Here is an 18150-nt window from a genome sequence, read left to right as displayed (position 1 = left end):
ATTTTGATCAGGACAAAAAGCGCTACTAGTTGCCATCCAGGCTATAATATATAATTTATTAAAATGTTTGCGGTCATTTCGGTTGAAGTTAGTAGTCATCAAAGATTATTTTAATAATATCTATATTGAATAATATAACTATATTACTTAAACCTTGTATTTGACATTTAACCTGCGTGAACATACTTACATTTGAAAGTAGGGATAACTATTCAATTACTTTTAGGACTTTTTGCTACACGTATTTTATCAGCAATCTTGGTTTTTGTATCGATGTATATTGTGTTTACGACATTTTACTTTTCAGTAATTACTAGTTGAATACAAGAGCAGTAAATGAGATAGATATATACAGTTCTGCGGTAGGTATGTATGTATCTGCTTTATGGATAAACTACGAAGTTTTCTAAATATATCTTGAACAAATATGCCAGTTACATGTACTGGCGACCACATTTGTGTCTGCAATCTAAGAGTTTTGAATAATGAGAGCGTTAATGGACAGTCTACATAATTATAGGAAATAAAGTATGAATGTAGATAAATAGTTAAGCTTTATGTATTCGGTGTGAATATTTAGGAAATTCTCACAATGATGTTAGAAATAAGGTTCAAATAATTTTCACCTCAAGGTACCACGTAAAAACCTCTACACACATGAAAATTAAATGAGAAGTCCCTCCGTAGCTACTGCAAAGTTAATGAAGACTTGCAATACATCTTTTTAAGTTGTGAAATCATCAAACCCTTTTGGTTAAACATCACCGGCCTATTTAAATTGTTGCACATCAGGAATGACGCAAATTGCTCTTTGATAGACATCATATTAGGTTACAAAGCCTCAAACCACTCTCCAGCATAAGTTACAATTAACAATATAGCATTATAGTAATGAAACGTAAACAAAATTTAACGCCTGAGTGTCTACAAATCAAAATACACACCGAGCAGATGTTACCATGTTTATTTTAAGACAGTCCCTTAGCGATTTCTTTTTCTAAAATGCATTGTTCATGATTAGGCCCTAACAACATTAATTTCAAACCTTTATTTTATTGAAATACAAGCCAAACACAAAATCATGATTTCACAGTTTTGTACGCTCTTGAATGAATATATATTCTATTAATATTCCGAGTTGCGATCATGTCCACACAAACACGTGTTATTTAAAGACGCTATTTTTAAACAATATCAACTACTTTAGCCTGATATCTATGGGTCCTTCCAGAGTGGCTTCCCTTTGCTTCACTCAGTAAACTAGAGGAGCTAACTTCATAAGGAAAAATATAGATTCGGATTCTAATAGCCTTTACAAACACTAACACTTAATCTTTATGTAAAATGTGTAAATGGAAAAATTAAAAAAAGTACGATGATTATATGGCTCTGTTTTCTCTCATTGAACTTCATTGATGATGTTTTTCGAGAGTAAACAATAATACTCTTTTTTAACATTCTAACAAAAATGTATAGTATGGAAAAAATAATATATAGTATTGAAAAATTAATATGTGTAAAATGTAAGGATTTACTAATATTTAGAGATGAGCCATTTATCGGAATAAAAAACTGCATTTTCCTTCGGGACAGAAAGACAAAAGAGGACCACCACTTTGCCCTTTACCTTCATGATAATGTAGCTAATATAGTTAAAGACACTGACCATATAACCCATACTATTCTTCCTGAATCATTTATGTATGTATTGCTGCTGTTATTTCTATTGGAAATGAAACACATTTTAGATACATTTGTTTTTAATATTTGTTTTGAAAATAAAATGAATCAAAATGTTTGTTAGATACCATATTTAACACTGGAAGACCATAAAGGCCTAATTTTGACAGAAATTGCCCTAATTTTCAAAACAGGCCTAATATTGAGAGAAAATGACCTAATAATCAGAAAAAGTCTAATTCTGAGCAAACTGGTCTAAAAATAACCACCATGGTACTAATTTCCATGACCCCGGTCTAATATTACAGCAGCGGTCTAATTTTCAGTGATGGGTCTAATTTTCAGTGATGGGTCTAATTTTCAGTGACCGGGTCTAATTTTCAGTGACCACAGTCTAATTTTCAGTGACCGGTCTAATGTTGGTGACCACAGTCTAATATTCCAGCGGTGGTCTAATTTTCAGTGATGGGTCTAATATTCAGTGACCGGTCTAATTTTGGTGACCACAGTCTAATATTGCAGCGGTGGTCTAATTTTCAGTGGCGGGTCTAATTTTGATGACCCAAGTCTAATTTTTATAGTGGTGGTCTAATTTTCAGTGACGAGTCTAATTTTCAGCGACTGGGTCAAATTGTGATGACCTCAGTCTAATATTACAGCAATGATCTAATTTAAGCAGCGACTGCGGGTCGAATTTTGATGACCTCAGTCTAATTTCATAGCGGTGGTCAAATTTTCAGCGACCCGGGACTAATGTTTGGTGACATCAGTCAAATATTATAGAGACGGTCTATCTAGCCAGCCAAATATTGAAGGACCACGTACTAGATCTGTCTAATCATTCAAAGGAGTTCACTGAAATTCCCCTATCTTGTGCCTTAAGTTTCTCTTACTAGTTTGAATTTTACACCAACAAAAACATCACTGATTATCTATGTCTAAAAACCGTCACTAACTAGTATAGTCTATTACATCGTGTACATGTCTTAAATTATAGCTAGGCCTAAATAAAATAGTTTGTGGTCGATAACAAATTTGTCATGACTTACGTATTCATAAGACCGACCTTGTGTACGTATAGTGTATCGTCTGTAATGTAGCTTACGGACCGCTTGATAGCTATACCAATATACTTCCAAGCATTCATGTTTACAACAAGAACTTAATCGGTTTCTCAATATGAGTTTCATACTCATTGTGTAATGAAGATGACCTTTATTTTAAGTTAATGTGTGCAAGCCTCATCCGCAGACTATACTCTTCTACCTGTGCCCGGCCGGCTAACTGGTCATCGAAGCAATGACGAAGAAGCCATCAGTAGTTTAGATCTGTATCTGGCGTTTAAGTTATACGTAATGTTGTTCATTAATAAAATTCTTGCAATATTCCGGACGAATTTTTGCGTAGATATGTCGTCACGTGCCAAAAAATGTACAAATATACCCACTTCAGCTTGACTCGTGTGTGTTGTCATAGCGACGGCTGCCCCAGATCATAGCCAACGGGCGTTTACCTGTAGACGCTTTTGTAGAATGAACGTGTAATGAAGATGACTTATTTAGCTTTTGTCAAAAATGAAATCGTGTAATGAAGATGTCCTTTATTTTAAGCTAACATGTGTGCAAGCCCATCTCCCCAGACTACACTCTTTAGCCCCCGCTGTGATAGACAGATTTACCTGTGCCCGGCCGACTATAACTGGTCATCAGATGCAAGGACGAATATATCAACTTGTCGGAAGATTATCCAGAAGCCCGTCATTAGGATCTGTATCTGGCGTTTAAGTGTATACGAATTTTACGTAAGGTATGTCGCCACGTGCCGAAAAATGTCCAAATAAAAACACTACAGCTTGTACACGTGTGTGTTGAGATCATGAGCAACGGCTTTCCCTCAGATCATAGCAACTGGCGTTTACCTGTAGGACTTTTGTCAAAATGTACGCGTGTGGTGTAGTCAGTTTATATGGTACAATGGTTTTCGATAGATGAATTCTCCAAACTTTAGTTGCGGTTATTGTGGTATTTTATGATTTTCGTAGCACAATACATTACAAATACAAAGTCACATGCGGTTTGATTGTGCGCAGGTGGCGGATACGATAACGTCAATTGCTATGTATACGTTCATTCTATTGATAGGAATGATATTTCACACATATTTTTACTGATGCACTTTTTGTAAAAATATTTTGTAGAATTGTTTTTCGAATTGTATTTTTTGGTATGGACTAACCGATATCTGGCGTTAAACATTTATTCAGATTACCTAATCCGGAACTCCATTTATTGGTGACGGAATGTTGTGACAGTTTTTATGGAATAAAATTCCCTGCAATATTCCGACTATTTTATGTCCGGCATTTACAGAAAAAACTAATTAATGCTTCGATGTGTGTACAACTGTACCCACTACCGTACGCATTTGACACAGTCGTGTGTGTGTAGTCATAGACGATGATGACAAAGATTTTATTCTCGTAAACATACAAACAGTAGTGTAGAGAATATATAAATAGGACAGATACATGTAAACAGCATTGAACAATGACAATAGTGCAGTACATATTACACCACTTACTAGAATATACATGTAGGATATACTGGTTATATTAATGAAACTGAATTAAGTCGTTCTTGTATAATCAATATAAATTTTGTAAGTGAAATACGTTCATTGTTAACTACATAATTAAATAGAGTATCAAATTTAAAAGTATTTGGTCTTTCATAATAGTTCTATACATAAATTTCTTTCTATTGAACTAAGTCATCAGTTTATCAGTGATCTGAAGAACCTATAGGTGGGTCTTATTTCACTGAAGCCGTTCAACTTTGCGTGGACACAGCAGAATCAAATTATTACCAGTAAACAATAATCGAGGTAAATGAAAGACGATCATCATGTTCAGTGTTTTGTATGGACACCTTGTTCCATCTGCCAAACTAAATTCATTCTTTTAAAACACTTGTTCATGGACACGTTACAGTGTTCTAGTAATTATCCATTAGAGCAGGTGATCGCCAACAGGTACTACAAGTCTTTCATGCAGATAGACACTATTGGTGTATCACAGTGTATCAAGATGTGTAAGAGATACAAACTTTGTAAGAAAATCCACCACAACAGGAAACAGCTCACGTGTGACCTCATGATGACCTTCGGCGAAAAGGGCAATTTGCTTTCATTATTGGATATTGACTCTGCAAATGTATGGAAGCATGTCCCCAGAGAAATCACTTTTTTTAATTTAACGCTTATCTTGTATTTTCTTACTTCAAGGTTGTTTGTTTTTTACTTCTTAGGTAATTATGGCGTCATAGTAAATTTGGTTTATTAGATTTAAAGTCCCCATACAGCCAGGGTAGTTAAAGGATGACCTAAATGTTTGAATATCTGTTTAGTTATAGAGGATGCGGTATTATTCTGCCATGTCTTTTTGTAATATTGAATATATCACAGTCTCCCAAAACACGCACCTTGCAGTTCACACACACAGCACAACGCCTGCACAGAAGGCCGTCCTTACATGGTCAACCCTCCCTTACTTAAACAGTAGGCTAAAAACAGGCCTGTATGGATCACCTGTTTTTTTGTTTGTTTGTTGTGGTTTTTTTTTTTTTTTTTTTTAGGTCATCTGACCCGAAGGGTCAGGATGACCTATTGTCATCATGCACCGTCCGTCGTCGTCCGCCGTCCGCCGTGCGCCGTGCGTAAACTTTTTATTCAAACGACTTCTTCTCAATAACCGGAAGGCCCAGGGTACTCATATTTGGCCTGTAGGTTGCTGGGATGGAGGGCTACCAAGTTTGTTCAAATGAATGACCTTGACCTTCATTCAAGGTCACAGGGGTCAACAAGGCTAAAATCTTTAAACAACTTCTTCTCAAAAACCAGTAAGGCCCAGGGTACTGATATTTGGCCAGTAGGATGCTGGGATGAAGGGCTACCAAGTTTGTTCAATTAAATGACCTTGACATTCATTCAAGGTCACAGGGGTCAAATAGGCTAAAATCCTTTTTAAACAACTTTTTGTGAATAACTAAGAGGCCTAGAGACCTGATATTAGGCCTGTGGCATGCTGGGATGAAGGGCTACCAAGTTTGTTCAAATAAATGACCTTGACCTTCATTCAAGGTCACGAGGGTCAAAAAGGCTTAAATCTCTAAACAACTTCTTCTCAGAACCAGAAGGCCCAGGGTACTGATATTTGGCCTGTAGGATGCTGGGATGAAGGGCTACCAAGTTTGTTCAAATAAATGACCTTGACCTTCATTCAAGGTCAAAGGGGTCAAATAGGCTAAAATCCTTTAAACAACTTCTTGTGAATGACTAAGAGGCCTAGAGACCTGATATTAGGCACTGTGGCATGCTGAGGTTGAAGGGCTTTCCAAGTTTGTACAAATAAATGACCGTTGACCTTCATCAAGGTCACGAGGGGTCAATAGGCTAAAAATCTTTTAAACGACTTCTTCTCAAGAACCAGAAGGCCCAGGGTACTGATATTGGGCCTGTGACATGCTTGGATGTAGGGCTACCAAGTTTGTTCAAATGAATGACCTTAACCTTACATTCAAGAGTCACAGGGGTCAAATAGGCTAAATTCCTTTAAACAACTTTTTGTGAATAACTAAGAGGGGCCTAAGAGACCTGATATTAGGCCTGTGGGATGATGAAGGGCTACCAAGTTTGTTCAAATAAAATGAACCTTGACCTTCATTCAAGGTCACGAGGGTCCAAAAGGCTTAAATCTTTAATCTCAAGAACCAGAAGGCCCAGGGTACTGATATTTGGCCTGTAGGATGCTGGGATGAAGGGCTACCAAGTTTGTTCAAATAAATGACCTTGACCTTAATTCAAGGTCAGAGTGGTCAAATAGGCTAAAATCCTTTAAACAACTTCTTGTGAATGACTAAGAGGCCTAGAGACCTGATATTAGGCCTGTGGCATGCTGGGATGAAGGGCTACCAAATTTGTTCAAATAAATGACCTTGATCTTCATTCAAGGTCACGAGGGTCAAATAGGCTAAAAATCTTTAAACGACTTCTTCTCAAGAACCAGGAGGCCCAGGGTACTGATATTGGGCCTGTGACATGCTTGGATGATAAGGGCTACCAAGATTTGTTCAACATGTAATGACCTTAACCTTTCATTCAACTGAGTCACGGGGGTCAAAAAGGCTAAAAATATTTAATACGTATTCTTCTCATAGAACCATGAAGGACCAGGGAACTGATATTTGGCCGGATAGGATGATGGGATGATGGGCTACCAAGTTTAGTTTCAATTAAATTACACTTGAACTTTCATTCAAGGTCACATGGGGTCAAATAGGCTCAAAATCTATTTAAACAAATTCTTGTGAATATCTAAGAGGCCTAGAGACATGATATTGGGCATGTAGCATGCTTGGATGAAGGGCTACCATGTTTGTTCAAATGAAATACCTGTGACCTTCAATCAAGGGTCACAGAGGTCAACATAGGCTAAAATCTTTAAACGGACTATGTTGTATTGTTACTAATAGTCAGATGACCGTTAAGGCCCATGGGCCTCTTGTTTTTTAATATCACAAAGACTTAAAGCATTAAAACTTTGTCGTGCAGACTGCGGACGGACGGACGGACGAAAGACTCCAAAGCTTGGTGAGATAAACGTTTATTATAATCTGATTGAAATACAGATCCTTATCACCACTCCGTTTAATTGAGGATCTGACAACATCCCATAAGGGGTCATGTTCAGGTGACCTTTCGAAAAGGCCCATCAAATGTGCTGCTGCCAGAATCTTAAATGTGGCTTTAAGGGGATGAAATTGTTTGAAAAAGCTGTCAGAATTATTTTCATGTACGAAATGGCAAGTAGAGAAATTAGCAAAATTGAGCCCAAGATTTGTTTAATTTTTGAATCCCAACCATATAATGATAATATAGATACCATAAGAATAAGCTATCCATACATAATTTCAGAGAGGAAGTAATCTATATTGAAAACAAGAGGCCCAAGGGCCTTAACGGTCATCTGATTACCTTGGCAATAATCATATAGGAAATTAATTAGATATCGTGTAATGGTAGCCATCTTCGATTTGGGATCAACCAGAGATGTAACAACACTTTGTCAGAACCATGTCAGGAACATTTCATCCGAAGTTTCAGCCAAACACACCGGCAGATCTTGAGAAGAAGTTCAAAATGTGTTTTCAAGATGACGGCTGTTGCGGCCATCTTGGATTTCGAATCAACCCGAAAAATAACAACACTTTGTCGGGATCATGTCAGGATCATTTCATGCAAGTTTCAGTCAAATCGCATCTGTAGAACTTGAGAGGAAGTTCAAAATGTGTTTTCAAGATGGCGGCTGTGGCGGCCATCTTGGATTTTGGATCGACCACGAAAAATAAGAACACTTTGTCAGGACAATGTCAGGATCATTTCATGCAAGTTTCAGAGGCCAAATCGCACCGGTTGAACTTGAGAAGTTCAAAATGTGTTTTCAAGATGGCGGCTGTGGCGGCCATCTTGGATTTCGGATCGACCAAGAAAAATAAGGAAACAACTTTGTCGGGACCATGTCAGGATCATTTCATGCAAGGTTCAGCCAAAAGCACACCGGTAGGAACTTGATGAAGAAGAAGTTCAAAATGTAGTTTCAAGATGGCAGCTGTGGCGGCCATCTTGGAATTTTCGGATCGACCCGAAAATAAAGAATACTTTTGTCGGGACCATATCAGGATCATTTCATGCAAGTTTCAGCCAATTCGCACCGGTATAACTTGAGAAGACACTAGTCCTGACACCACTATACAATGTGGTACGCCACCACACTTACGACACACATACAAAACGTACTGAGATAACTTAGAGTAGCCTTTGGAGTTTGCTCCTTATTCAGCAGCTTTGGCACCGGTACTTTAAATAGTGACCAATCACAAAGCAAGTTAGGTGTTTACCAAAGCTTTCAGCAGAGAGTATCCAGCCTTACACATACCTGTGCGATTATATGTAGAAATCAATGTCTCCCCTGTCAGTGGTAAGAGCTCATTTGCATTATAGAAACTTATAACTCTATTTTTTCTTCAGTATGCTACAATAAATAAACTATATGAGCATATTTCAATCAAATCTTTCTATAATTCCAACAATATTGGTAAATTACATTTTACCATTTGGCAAATTAAATCCATAACTATTATTAAACTAAATAAAAGTATAACCAAACGTGATTCAAGGGACGTAACTCTAACTGTAAATCTTCACCAATTGCTTGAAATTGTTATAGTAATAACAAGTGAAGTATGAAACTCCGAAAGTTTTGTTTAAGATAGTATCCGAATGAACCAAATTTGGTTACTGTTAACTTGTATAACATTATATTTATTTTCGTAAAATCTAATATTTGTTATGGATACTTGCATATCAACAATGGTCGTGTTCAACAGTTTTATTAGCAGGGATGGGTGGGCGAAGTTTGAATCTAAAGCTCTTTCGTTAATACAAGGGATAATAAATAATGTAATGTAATCTATCGTTGCACTGATGGAGACTTATGATAATTGCCACAATGTTATTAGAACCTGAATATAATCAACCTGAATAATACGTTTGAAGTGTCATTGAAGTCAATTAAAGGTCATTAATATTTACAAATATACATACTTGCACGAGTCGTACTGGTATGCACTCTTGTCGATAGGGCGTTAGAATTGTACCTGCTGCCCCTATTGCATGATCGTAAAAGGCGACTTAATTTAGTATCTTATCTTTTCTCTTCTTGTCTCCCTTGGTACCGCCTCACTTTTGGCTTTGAGTTGAGCGTTTGCCCTTGTGAGGAAGGCTCTGGGTTCTGTCCCCTGGACGAGACACACCAAAGTCTATAAAAAGTGGTAGTTTCTGCTCCTGCTTAGCGCTAAGCATACTGAGTTTGGGAGGTCAGCGTGATTCGACAGTAATTTACGGAGTTATTGCCCTTTACACTTATAATTATTATTGGACCTTGTAAACATAATAACTTGATTAAATGTAGACCGAAACTAATATTTGAAATATCTTGGATGAGTTTGAAAATAAGCCCAGTTCGACACTAACTCAATTACAAAGTTATTTACCCTTTGCAATAATAATTATTGAACCTTGTTAACCCGATAGTGATATGTAATATGCACAAAGTTTTAATGAAACTTCGCTTGTGAACTTAATATTGGAATGATCTTGGACGAGTTAAAAAAAATCAGCTTAATTCAACAGTTATTTAAGGAGTTATTGCACTTTGCACTAATAATTTTTATTGGACCTTGTGAACACGATAACATGAGTGAATATGAAATGAGCCTAATGAAACTTTGTATGTAGACTATCATTGGAAAAGGTCTTGGATTAGTTTTAATATGAGCGAGATTCGACTTTTATTTAATTACGGAGTTATTGTCTTTTCCAATCATAATTATTGAACCTTGTAAACACGACTAGGTTACTTAATATGCACAAAGCTTCATGAAACTTTGTATGTAGGTTGAATGTAACGACATCCGGTTGGATTATAATTATTGATATAAATAAATTGTATAAAAAATATCTGGTGACACGTTTAGGGCTACATTGGGCCTCTTGAGTTAATATGTTTATTGAAGCAAGGTATAATGATCGCCAAAGACTACGACCCGCGAAGGAGGGTCTGCACAAGTAAGTCTACTATCTCATTTAAATTTGCGAGTCAGTAACAGAATGATACTCTACGTATTTAAGGAGCAATTGAACGTCACCATATAGTTTCTCAATATACTGCATACGCCGATTTTTCGAAGGATCTATGTGTCTTGGAGCGCAAAAACGAATTTGCTTTAGGTGCTGAATTTGGGAAATAAAAGGACTATTGCAGCATTCTAGGTTCCTAATGGAAACCTTTTTGTACAGAATAGATTCGTTACATTACCAACTTCTTACGGGCTGACTTCACATAGGATAACAATTGTAAATGAAATGAAATGAACGAGAACAATGAAAATGGAAAACTTGATTTAACAATGAAAGAAGACAATTTATGCATTATTAGTAGATAATTGAATGTCGTGATTTCAGGGGGAAGATCCTAACTCTGACCTTTGTTCGGAAACTGAAGTTTGTGTTGACAGAGACAATGCTTCCCCGGTTTGTATTCATAAAGGTAGGTATTCCTATTTAAATACTGTATTTTTTCCTAGGGAAAACAATGATATACGAAACTGACAAAGAAAGACACCAACAGCGACGCTGTCGTCCGAACGGTTGAAGCCTTCTTTTGTAAGACTACATTGGTGTGATTTGCAATGCTTCATAACAGTTCCAACAATGACAATTTATTATGAATGGACTTTAGATTTCTATTTCACACGTTACTTAATACTAGCGCAGATGTTCACAGTTATGGATAAAGAAAGGCTTTTTCGTGTCATTCTACTTCCGATTAGATAAATGTAAAGTCTAATTAGAAATTACGACGATATTTTTCAAAATCTATAAATATGACGTATTTCGTCCGTGGTCCGCCCGTCCGTTAACAATGCTCGTTACCGCTATCTCTAAGTTCTTAGAAAGCACTTACATGTAGATGTACGAGATCTGTTTCAAAGTTCATATGTAGGTTCCCATAGGGCTCTAGTTTTCCTATTGCATTGTGGGACAGATCGGTCAACAAGATGACCAACAGGCATCCATCTTGGATTTTGATTGTTGAAGTTGGTAATGAACGAATCTTTCATATAAAGGTTTCCCTAAGGACCTAATTGTGCATATTCCTTTTATTTCCATTTTCAGACATAAAGCATTCGTTTCTGGGCGCCAAGATCCTTCTGAAATCTTTTGTTTCTTATCAAAGTTGTTCCCCAGTATGCAACTTTATGATTAGTCAGGAAAAATCACCAATGTCGTTCATTGAAATATACTTGGTAGCCCCTCATCCCTGCATGCTGCAGGTTATATATCAGGTCTCTAGAGATCTCCGTTGTTTTAATATTTAACCTTATTTGACTTTAAATGAAGGTCATGACCATTGATTTGAACAAACGTGGAAGTCCTTCATCCCAGCATGCAGCAGGCCCAATATCATTCTCTTGACATTTTAGTTATTCACACGTCGTTTAAAGATAGCTTTTTGACCCTTGTGACCTTGAATAAAAGTGAAACGTAGTAACCCATTATCCCAGCATGCCACAGGCAGAATATCAGTACCCACGAACAAAATGGCCGAGACACACCAAAGTCTATAAAAGTGGTAGTTTCTTTTCCTACTTAGCGCTCAGCATACAGGGATCGACTGGTCGGCCCGTTGTCAGTATAATGTGACCGGGTGGGGTTTGTTGCTTGGTGTATTCGGCGGCATGCTTCAGTGATATAGCACTTTAAAAAGGGCAACAGTTACACTATACAAGAAGACGCTACATGAATATACCGCAGTCTCCCAAAACAAGTACGTCGCGCAACATACACGCAACACACAGCATACATGGGAGTCCGTCCTTATATGACCATAGCTGTTAATAGGACGTTAATTAATCAAACAAACAAACATCTGACAAATGCCCTAGTTGTGCGTTTTGATATTGCGGACCTTCCATTTTTGGAATATTTCCGTTACTACAGAAACTTTTAATCAAAAATACCAAATAACTGTTTCCTTTTGTTTCTGGGCTATAACTCTAAAACCGTTCCACGCAGCTCAGTGAAGTTTTCTGAATATATCATACAAATGTCCTAGTTGTGATTTTGCTATTACGGACCTTCCATGTTAGGTGTTTTTTTCTATTACCATGGAAACTCAGTAAAAATGCCAAATAGCATTTTCTTTTTGTTACCTGCTGTTATTTTTTCAGGTTTTCAATACTCGCAATCATTTAAAGTTATACTTGTTACTTTGACCTTGATGTATTTGGGTTTTATTCCAACTGCGAGGCTCGGGGATAATGCCACGGTTTGCGGCTCCTTGTTGTAGATTGTAATGACATTCATACCCTGCACCATCTTTTTCATATTACAGATATGTGTTTGGACGGCTGGATACCATTCCACAATAAGTGTTATTTCTTCGGCGAAGAACAGAAAACTGCGGATCAGACCACCGTTAAGTTTTATTTTTATGATTTTTGTGTTTTTATAGGTTTTTTGTTTTGTTTAATGTTTCTGATTCATAAGTCCTTATAGCTTAGATCATTTAAGCTTCCGTGCAGTTTCCAGGTTGATGCACGCGTTTAATAACGTCGTTTTGGCTTGATTTAGTTTATTATATTAGCGTCATATTAACAGCTAGGTCATTTAAGGACGGCCTCCCGTGTATGGTGAATGTTGCGTGTATGAAGTGCGATGAGTGTATTTTGGTATTTTCAAGTTTGTCTTCTTTTGTAGTAGAACTCTTAGTTAGTGTAACGCCTGTAACATCACAAAACATGGAGGGAAGTTAGTTAGGAAGACGAGAAAAGATAATCTAGTCGCATTTAAAAATCAAGCAAAAGGGGTAGGAGTTACAATTTTAGCCGTAAATTTCATGTGTACAGTATGCCGATGTGTGTAGAGATTTGTATGTTTGCAGAGATTGCAATAAATTATGGTATATGCGTCTCCTAGCCATTCTGTATTTATATTACTATCTCACTTAAGCGTACTGCCGAACCTACGGAATAAGCACATCCCATATTACACTGACGTATTTTGGGAGGTCGTTTTTGTATTTTTATCATCTTTATGTAGAGAACAGAAACTATTTTAGACTATTGTAGGTTTCGGCCACCCTACGCAATGCAAAATTTTATTTACATTATCCAGGAGATTTGCAGAACTATGAATGCCAAGCTTGTGAGGATTGACAACGACGATGTGTTTCTTTTCTTAACATCATAAATGGGAAAGAGAGGAGAGTGTTTTCCTTACCTATAAATGTACATCAACTTGGCTGAACAAATGCACAAACAATGTTTGGTTATTAGGTTCAAGGTCATTTTAATGTGTGGAAGTCTGTTTCGAGAGGTAGCCTAATATTCGTCCTGGTTTTACTGAAGCAATTCCAAAGACAAAGAATAACATCGTTGTCTTCGATCGCATTTTACTGACAACGGGCGAACTAGTTGTACCATTCTATTTATGCTGAACGCTAGAGAGGTGTAGAATTTACGATGTGTAGCCACCCATCATCAAAATTAATGGTTGGCTATTCAAATAGCTTTTCTTCCGTGGCCCGTCAGTCAGTTAACAATTCTTGTTACAAATGCACGCTATTTCTCTGAAAGCACTAAAGGGATCTTTCTCAAATTTCGTATAGAGGTTCCCCTAGGCCCCCTTTTTGGACCGATCACTAACACAAAATGGCCGACAGGCAGTCATCTTGGATTTTGATAGTTAAAATTTGATACCGCTATTTCTCAAAACGTTCTGAAGAGATCTGTTTTAAATTGCATGCATAGGTTCCCTTATGCTTCTAGCTGTCCTAATTGACATTCCAATTTATGTGTTACTGCCACAATATGTGTTTCTTGAAATGTCGTGTTTGATCATTATCTAAGAAGATGACCGTCTTACATCAAATGAGAATGACATTGTTGTTGTACTTTTATGAACAATCCGTTTGTTTGATTAATTTAACGTTTATGACCCTGGCTTCAATCAAATAGTCATATTAATTTAATATAACAAACAAATTGTGCACAAAAGCAATATTTCATTTACAGGATTAGAACTTATTTGGACGGCGGCAAACGATAGAGCTATTGAGAACCAGTGGGTGTGGGGGTCTGGAGACGAAGTGCCAAATGAATGGTGGGGTAACGGTGAACCTAACAACATCGATAACGAGAACTGTGGTGTTCTGAGACTGATCGACAATGAAGGCGATTTGATGGACTTTAATTTTGAAACAAATCTGCCTCGATTTGCGTGTGAAGACAGTATTAAGCCGTACTATTGACACCCTATAGACTTTAAAATATTTGAAATATTTGCAAGGAATAGTCATGTTTCGATTTCCTAGATGGATTCGATATCACAAAGGCATACACATCGAGTTCTTTTTGACCTTGTCAGAAAAATCAAAATTATGTAATATTTTAAGAAATATGTAATAATTTTGTAATTATGTAATATTTTAAGAAATATGTAATAATTTTGTTTTAATTTCTATCATGTTTTTTTTTTTAAATATTTTTATTACTACATTTATGAGGCCTAATAATATGCTCTTTGTGTCTCAGTTTAAAATTTACAGTCTTGTTTCGAAAACCTTCGCTGTAATATAATCCGATATAAATTGCATTTTCTGTCAATTCATGTTCAGTCGTCTCAATCCCTTCATTACAAAGGTTGCATATGAATTGATGAATTGTTTATCATTTTATATATTAGGGTTTGTCGGAAGTATTCTACAATGTATTCTGTAATCGGTATCTGATCAGTGTATAATTGTGTTGTTTTTTTGTATAGTGGAAAGGAATCCTGAATGTTTCTAAACTTTCTGTGCATACTATGTCGTATTTTCTATCTCTGCTGTGTTCTTCAGTTCATTCATTTTATTTAGTTTATTTGGTATATTAGTGTTTTAGTTAAGTATGAAAGATGTTGTAAATTCTACAATTGATTTTAAAAATGAATAACTCTACAAAATATTACAACATACTCTGTATAGATCTAAAATTAATACGTTCTTGACGGAAAATATACTGGCATGTTTACGGAAAAATGTCATCTATTTCCCGCCAAATTTCAAGCCAGGGCTTGCTGCAAACCATCTACTAATATAAAAGCAATTTATAAAGGAAATGGTTCTACAAATGATGTTCTGAACTATAGACAAATTTCAATAACATCTTGTTTTAGTAAATTGATAGAAAAAATCATTTTTAAATATCTTTATAGTTACCTTGTTGACAACTCTATAATTACCAGACATCAGTCTGGCTTTACAGCAGGAGATTCAACTGTGAATTGTTGTTTATTTATAATGAAATTGTTTGTAATATGGATCAAGGCAAAGAGTTGAAGTTTATTTTTTGTGATATTAGCAAAGCATTTGACCGAGTATGGCACCAAGGTCTTTTATTCAAATTAAAAAATATGGTATAAATCGAAATATGCTTAAATGGTTTCAAAATTATCTTCTGGAAAGAATGCAAAGAGTAAGTACAGAAGGTTATTATTCCCAATTCAAGACTATTAGTGCAAGGATCTGTTCTTGGCCTCTTCTCTTTCTTCTTTATAATAATGTTATCACTGAAAATATCTCTACTAATATAAAGCTCTTTGCAGATGGCACCTCCCTCTTTGTGATTATAGACAATGACCCTGCACAAGCGGAACCGGAATTAACATCCGACCTCACTAACTAAGCGAATGGGCCCATTTATGGGACATAAAATTTAACCCTACCAAAACTAAATCTGTCACATTTTCCAGGAAACGAAACGCAAATCACCCCACAATAAACTAAAGTGAGTCGAAAACATTAATTTCTTTATATACAGCATTTATTAGGCCAATTTTAGAATACGCTAACATTGTTTGGGATAACTACTCAACAATCTTCAGAACTTTTAGAATCAATTCAACTAGAAGCAAGCAGCAAGAATAATTACAGGCTTAAAGGGACATGAACCTTAGATAAGTTGTTCTGTATGCTTAGATATGGTTTTCAGATTTTTATTGAATATTTTATTACAAGGATTGGTTATCTAAAACGACCGAAAAACGTGGGAAATACCTACCCCACAAATGATAAAAATAGACCGTCATATTCTATTTTTGGAACACAAAACGAAAGCTGGTCGAAAGCGAGGTTATAATGAACAACAGACTTGCTGACACGACAAGGAATATTAGTTTTCCACATTTTTAAGATTATTTTCTAATTAACGATTGTTGACATATGAAGCCACATTTGTTAATATTGTTATAAAACCATTTGTATTTAGCGTAAGAAAGATAAGTCAAAAGTCAAACGAGACTTTTCATTCGATGAGGCACCGCAAAGAGAGGTTCTTGACTTATTGCAAATATGTACATCACGCAAGTAGAAAGTGGGAAGTTGCTCCCGTATCTTGTATTTCAGCGATCCATTGATATTTACCTACTTTCCCAATTGCGCACGTTACGGACTCTTGTCGTGCTCCGTTTTCTATCGGAATTCGTTTGTGTTCGCTTCACGCACGTTTTTGACCCACCATTTTGTTTACATTCATTTAATGTGTGCAGTGCATCGTGGGAGGTCACTGAAGTTCAACACTGCTATTTTTATCGACAAAATTCGACCGGGCCGGTTCAAAATACCGAATGATGGAATTTTCATTATAACTATTCTATTAGACATATTTGCACAATAACTGATATATATAACTTAGTAAGGTATCTGACACGTCTGAAATATGTTTTAACTCAAATTTACAAGGTTTAGTTAGGTTCATGTCCCTTTAAGATCAGGCACTTTTCATAATAAACTTTATACTGAACTTGGTTTGGAATCTCTGGTTGCCAGAAGAGAAAAACATAAATACATCATGATGTATAAATTAATGCACAATATAGCCCCTCAGTATTAACAAGATATTCTAATACCTTTTATTAATAATCCTAACGATAATCACTACTCTCTTCGTCACACAAGACATGATTTGAAGAGTTTTACGTATCAAAACGCTATATATAACGTTTCGGGCCACGCGTCACACAAGACAGTTTAATTCCCCAATTTGTAGGACTAACAATTACTATGATAGCTTCTTTCCATTAATGTACCGCACAGTTAATACCTCAGATGAAAATATTTTTAACTCTCCTTCTTGCAAGTTTCATACATCTATTAGATAAAAATAAAGTTACTGATATGAAGGGGAAAGGAGAGCAAATATCATACTTACTCAACTTAGAAATAGTTATAGTGATTTAAATTCTGATTTACATTATGATCATCTAACTGATAACCCATCATGTAGTTGTTCTGATTCATCTGAGACAGTTTCTCATTATTTTTTGGAATGCCCCCTTTACATTTATATTCGCAATTAATTATTCAAAAACATCAACATATACAATAATACACATAATCACATTAGTGTTGATACATTTTTAGCTCACATGGCCCAAAGGGCCGGTGAGCTTATGTCATGGCGCGGCGGCCGTCGTCCGTCAACATTTCCTTTAAATCGCTACTAGTCATAGAGTTTTGCATGGATTGTAACCAAATTTGGCCACAAACATCCTTGGGGGAGGGGGAACAGAACTTGTATAAATTTAGGCTCTGACCCCCCGGGGGCAGGAGGGGTGGGGCCCAATAGGGGAAATAGAGGTAAATCCTATAAATCGCTACTTGTCCTAGAGTTCTGCATGTGTTGTAACCAAATTTGGCCACAAACATCCTTGGGGGAGGGGGAACAGAACTTGTATAAATTTTGGCTCTGATCCTCCAGGGGCAAGAGGGTCGGGGCCCAATAGGGGGAATAGAGATAAATCCTTTAAATCGCT

This window comes from Argopecten irradians, chromosome 14 (genome assembly GCF_041381155.1).
Source record: "Argopecten irradians isolate NY chromosome 14, Ai_NY, whole genome shotgun sequence".
In the NCBI taxonomy this organism is placed as follows: Eukaryota; Metazoa; Mollusca; class Bivalvia; order Pectinida; family Pectinidae; genus Argopecten; species Argopecten irradians.
This window is presented reverse-complemented; position numbering follows the sequence as displayed.